At 41.0% G+C, this 5,954-nt stretch overlaps 1 pseudogene; it reads right to left on the bottom strand.

Annotated features, from left to right (window-relative positions):
• Positions 1-253: 253 nt before the first annotated feature.
• On the bottom strand, positions 254-1,466 carry LOC127186517 (upstream-binding factor 1-like protein 1; annotated as a pseudogene).
• Positions 1,467-5,954: the final 4,488 nt, after the last annotated feature.

Genomic DNA, 5,954 nt, shown 5'->3' with positions numbered 1-5,954 from the left:
TTTCTTCAAATCAAATGTAAATAACTTTTATGTGCTGCTTCTGAAGGCTTCTTCCTGAGCCTAGGACTCCGATTCAGGCAGGAGGATGGCAAATTCCCTTCTCCTCTCACTCCTCCTTTGTCCTTAGTGAGAAAGGAAAGACATAGGAGAGAAAAGCAAGGGAGTATAAAAACCAGAGAGGACAGTTCTTTCTCTATCAGGGTTGTCCTGGGTTTGGATTTGAGATTGAAACGTGGATAAAACTGCGTCTAAATTACATGGTTCCCTGAGAAAGACATCCTTCATCTTCATCTTCATCGGAACTGCTAGATTACAAGGAGCTGCTATAGTCTTCCTGTTTCCCATCTTCTGTCCTAATCTGAATGGATGCATGGGAGCCACCATCACGTCCCGTAGTAGTCTCTGAGGAATCTGCCCCAGAATCCATAAGCCCTTGTGCCTTTTCAGGCCATGCTGGCAGGCCCATTTCTGAGGAGGACTACACATCTGTTCGAGCACGCTTGGGGCTTCTGCCTCCAGACATGGCCATGTTCTTTCGCTTCCCACAGGAAGCCTTTGCCTCTGTGTAGGATGCATATTCCTCTGGTGACAGTTTCTGGAGCCAGCGGTCCAGCTTCACCCAGTATTGTTTCTGAAGCTCCTCGGCCTGTTGCTTATAAAGTTCTCTCTGGTCCCTTGGGACTCTGTGCCAACGCCTGCTAATCTCAACCCAGCGCTTCCTGTAGGACAGATGGTGCAGCTCTGGGCTCGACCAGGAATCTTGGTGAAATTTCTGGTAGCCGTTCATAGGAGGTTTCTTGGGTTCTCCCTGAAATATCTTGTTGGAAGAAAATGCTTTGGGCACTGCCGTTTCTAGAGGACTCTTTCCCGTTTGCATAAGTCTTTCTGATTTTTTAGACTCTTTGATTCCATGACTCTTCGGCAGCACAGACTTCTTAGGATGCCCTACACCAGCATGTTGTTTCTTGAACTGAGTCAGCTTTTCCTGGAAGTCTTGTTTGTCCTTTTGGAAGTCTTGAATATATCCTCCTTGACCTCCTCAGGCAGCTGATTGTATTCTGTAGCTATGACTTTAGTCAACTGCCCAGTGGTGTACTTGGGGTACAGCTTAGAGTACTCAGCTCGCTTCTCCTTGTAAAAGCGCATATAGGCCGTCAGGGGTCTTTTGGGGAAGCCAGGGTGTGGCTTGACTTTCTCAGTTTTGCCAGGTTCTTGAATCCCTTCCTTGGCCTCCAACACCAATTCTGTCAGTGTTCGGAACTTCCTCAAAGGATGAGAAATCTGCATCCACTTTAGTTTGCACGCTTCTCCTGAATACTGTTTAAAAGCTACTTTGTCCCAGTCTAGGTCTGCCTGGGTTTTTGGAAGGTCTGGAAGTCACCTGGTGGGATGTTACTCTTGATGGAGTCCAGTAAGTTCAGAAGGTCTCCTTTGGACCATTGGCCTTGGTTATCAGATGATGCCATTCTGTGCTGAGATTCTGTGCCCACGAACAATAGCTCAGTTGTACAAACTCTTCCACAGCAGCTTGAACAGCTTGGAAACACAGCTTAGGAGGCTCTTTTGGAATTCCACAGATCCTGTGAATCAGTATCCTGAAGAGAAACAAACAAACAAACAAAAGTTACGTGTCCTTATTGGAACTGTTGAACATCAGGTATCCCTGGTGATGTGAGGCTCATAGAACTCACTTACTATTAACAATGGAATAATTCATCCCTTAAAAATAAAAGGTGTTTGGATTATTCGCCATTGGTACAGGTGCACGCTCTTGTGCCTCCTTTACCAAATCTTAATAGAACTTGCCTAAAATCGAGAGAATGAAGCTGCTGGAGGTGGGGTACACCTTTAGTTCCATAACTAGTATGGTAAATCTCTGTAAAATCAATGATAGCCACTTCTATATATCAAAGTCTAGGACAACCAGTGCTAGATAGAAAGACTTAGAAAGTAAAGGTAATTGACTTGCACACCAGATGGAGAGGTTTAGGTGACACACAAGAAAACCATCTCTATATTGTTAAAACCTATTTGAGGCAAAAGAGTACATCTTCATTTACTGTGGAAGATCACATACACATAAAATATATGATTTCAGTAATGAACGCAGAGTATAGATGCCATGCGAAAAATCAATTTATAAGTAGTCTCTGTACATTCAAAATTTAGATTCATAAAGATCATAAAATAAGTGAGGAAACCATGTTAATCTTAAATCTTAATATTATGTGAGATTAAAATTTTGTTGCCCAATGTTAAACTGGAAAAAACATCATTCTCCGTATTAAGGATCACTAATATTACTATTTGAAATTTCCTGAAACCAGTGAAATAATGAATTCACGGGATGAGGAATTCCTCCTACCTCTAGATGTCTGGTCTTCTGAAAGCTGCCCTTGTTTAGGAGGTGTTGGTCTTCTGAATTCTCTGGACAAGAATTGTGACTTGAAAGAAGGTCTCTGCAGTGTAACCACATCCATGGGCCTCAGAAGTAGGCAAATTTTGGAGCTCACCAGCTTTTATATAGAGATCTGAAGGCTCCACCCTAAGTTGGAATGTTTAGGTATTAGCATAATTAAATTGACATGTATAATCCCCTTCTTTAAAGCACTGGGCACATTCTGAGTCTTGCTTTATCTTTCTGGGCATTTTGCTGTTGTGAGAAGGATGAGGCAGGGTTTATCAGACCCTTCCATTGATAAGGTGATGATCAATTTTAATAAATAATTGTGATGGGGAGAATGGGTTAAATTAAAAATCTAAGCTCTGGACACCCAAGTAAGGAGTCCTCTACCTATCAGCTCTCAGTCCTCTGTCTCTCCTCCAAGCCCCCCCCCACCCCTCTTGCCATCAGGGTTTCTCTGTGTAGCCTTGACTACACTGGATTTGCTTTGTAGACCATGCTGGCCTTGACCTCACAGGGACTCACCTACCTCTGCCTTTCAAGTGCTAGGATTAAAGGCGATTGCCACCACACCCAGCTACTTTTTAAAATTTTGTTTTGTTTTTTATGCAGGGTTTCTGTGTAAATCCTGGTTTTCTTGAAATCCTTTTGTAGACCCAGATGGTCTCAAAATCACACAGATTTGGCTGTCTCTGCCTCTGGAGTGCTGGGATTTAAGGCGTGTGCCTTCCTCTCATCTCCTCACAGAATTTTCTGTAAATCTGACTATACAGCATGTAACCAATGAAGCCTCAAATATACAAGATAGAAATAATAAGTTGTATTAACCTTGCATCCTACCATAAACAATGCAGTATAAACTTCTCATTCCTGAAGAATAAGACTGAGATTTATTTTTAAGTATAACAATGTAAAGACAACCAATCTATCTATTATTTAAAAATCACTCCAAAATATTGCTTACATCACGTGGACCTAAATAATAAATGTTCCTTCAATACTTTGAATGGGGTGAAAATCAGGATTGTTAACGATGAGCTTACTTCATATTCAAAGTTCTCTTGCCTCAACCTCTCATTATTGCTCCCGCAAAACTGAGTTGTTTCCCTTTTCTTTTTATTTACTTTCTTAGTGCTAGAGCTAGAAATGAATACATGCCAAGGAAGTCCTTCATGAACCGAGTCTCCAGCAAAGGAGCTCATTCAAAGTATAATATCACTAAACAAATGTGTCCTAAATCAACACATTATTAAAATATTCTCTAAATAGTTAAAAACATGTTTGAAACACAAGACTATAATGTTTTCCTGTGGAATATCTCATATATGTGGCATTATATGATTTCTATAATGAACACTAAGTATAGATACCATGCTAAAAGTCATGCTATAAGGTATCTCCACACCTTCCAAAGTTAGATTCACAAGGATCATAAAATAAGTGAGAAACCGTACTCATCTTAATTTTAATGTTATGATAGATTAAAATTTGAGGCTCAAGAATGAACTGGAAATAAGAGCATTCTCTATGTGAACTATCACAAGGACTTCTACATGAGAATTCCTGGGCTCAGACAACGTATAAATCCATGGACTGAGGATTTCCACTCACCTCCAGATCCCTGGTCTTATCAAAGCTTGCAGGAAGGTCTGCCCTTTGCTTCAGAGATGCTGTGCCTTCTGATCTCTCTGGACAACAGCTTTGACTGGAAGAAGGGCCCCACTGCGTAAACACCTCCTAGGGCCTCTGGACTGACTCAGTTTCACAGTTCTCAAGCTCTTATATAGAGATCTGAAGACCCCACCCTAAGGCAGGGTGTGTTGCTATTAGCATAATTAACTTAAGTTGTATAATCTCCTTCTGTAAAGCCCTGGGCACACCCTAAGGGTGGCTTTTACCTTTTGGGTATTTGGCTGTTGTGAGATGCCTGAGGTAGGGTTTATCACAGACCCTTCCATTGATGAGGTGATAATAAATTTGAAGAAAGTACTGTGATGGAAAGATTTGGTTAAATTTAAATTCTAAGCTTTGAAAAACACAATAAGGAGTTCTCTTCTCTCTCTCTCTCTCTCTCTCTCTCTCTCTCTCTTCACTCTTTCTCTCTCTTTCTCTCTCTCTTCTCTTTCTCTCTCTCTCACTCTCACTCTTTCTTCATCTGTCATGACCTCTCTCTGATACAGGGTCTCTATTATGTATATCTAACTATCCTAAAAGTTACTATATTGTTCAAACTGGACTCCAATTCACAGAGATCTGCCTCTGTTCCCAGGTGCTAAGATCTAGGGCATGTACCACCACTCCTGGGTGAAAAAGACATTTCCTTTATGGAGTAATTAGAAGCAGGAAGATTCACTGTCAACCTGAGCCACTCTTTTGTTAAGAGGCCACATGAAATGGAAGAAGTTTTTGCTTTTTCCTGCTTGCCTTCCCTAATGACCTCCATTTTGTGTATGTAACTGCTGGGATCAATACAAAATTCAACCTCACCAGGACTCTAACAGAGACTGGAGACAATTAGCTATCCAGAAATCCTCCAAGTCTGTATTTATACTGTAGAGTCTTCCAACCTTATGGGCTTAACAGTTACATGATTTTTGTTCCTCTGGTTGTGGGACAGCCATTGCTGGGCTACTCAGAACATATCCTGTAATCCAGTCTAATAAGTGGCCTGTTTGTTTTACAGTATCTTATCAGATTTTTTTCCTTTAGAATTTCTGACTGCTTTGTGCTTCCAAATGTCACATTGAAACCCCCTCTTCTACAATTTATAAGCACCAATTTCAAACTAATAATGTATTTAATTTCTTTGAAGGGAAATTATTATTTTGAGTTTAGGATAAATATTTTTTTCAGATAAACTTTCTTTTACAGCTCTAGCTGTGCTAGAACTCACTAAAAATAACATCAGGCTGAAAAATAAAATAAAACTGAAAAAAAAATGGATGAGAAATTTAAAACCCATAGTGGTATATGATAAAGATTCAGTTTTCATACAAATAACAGTAATAATAAATGTGTGAAAACAAAGCCTGCTTTAAAAAAAAAAAAAAGACCAGGCTTGCCTCAAACTCACAGAGATCAGTCTGCCTCTGCCTCCTGAGTTCAGGGATTTAGGGAGTGGGCCAACATTCTTTAGATACTGCCTTTTGTCAAGAGATGCCTTGAGAATGCTTTGAAGAGCAGCCAATGTCTGAGCTGAAAATATTGATTGAAATCAGTATCAGGGTCTCATTATAAAAACTCTTAAAGGTTGCATCGGAAAACTGCTTCTATTCCCGGGTTGGTGCCACATCCCATCAATCCCAGCACATGGAAGGCAAAGGCTGCTGTGTGGAGAGCCCCCAAGGACCACACCCTAAGATGGCGCCTGGCACATCGCCAGAGCGGCCTCAGTAAAGACAAACAGGTCCTTATTTGGGCATAGCCCACTGCCTGCGGTAGTTTCGCCTTCGTGGACCTCTGAGGATGCGAGACGTGGTGTGAATTGATTGGATGATAGAATGCTTTATTAGTGTGTGACGGGTGTGGTTCAGGGGAGTTGCTTGCACCA

This window comes from Acomys russatus, unplaced genomic scaffold (genome assembly GCF_903995435.1).
Source record: "Acomys russatus unplaced genomic scaffold, mAcoRus1.1, whole genome shotgun sequence".
NCBI classification, from domain to species: Eukaryota; Metazoa; Chordata; class Mammalia; order Rodentia; family Muridae; genus Acomys; species Acomys russatus.
Note: the sequence above shows the minus strand (reverse complement) of the source record. Positions and strands in the feature narration are given on the sequence as shown.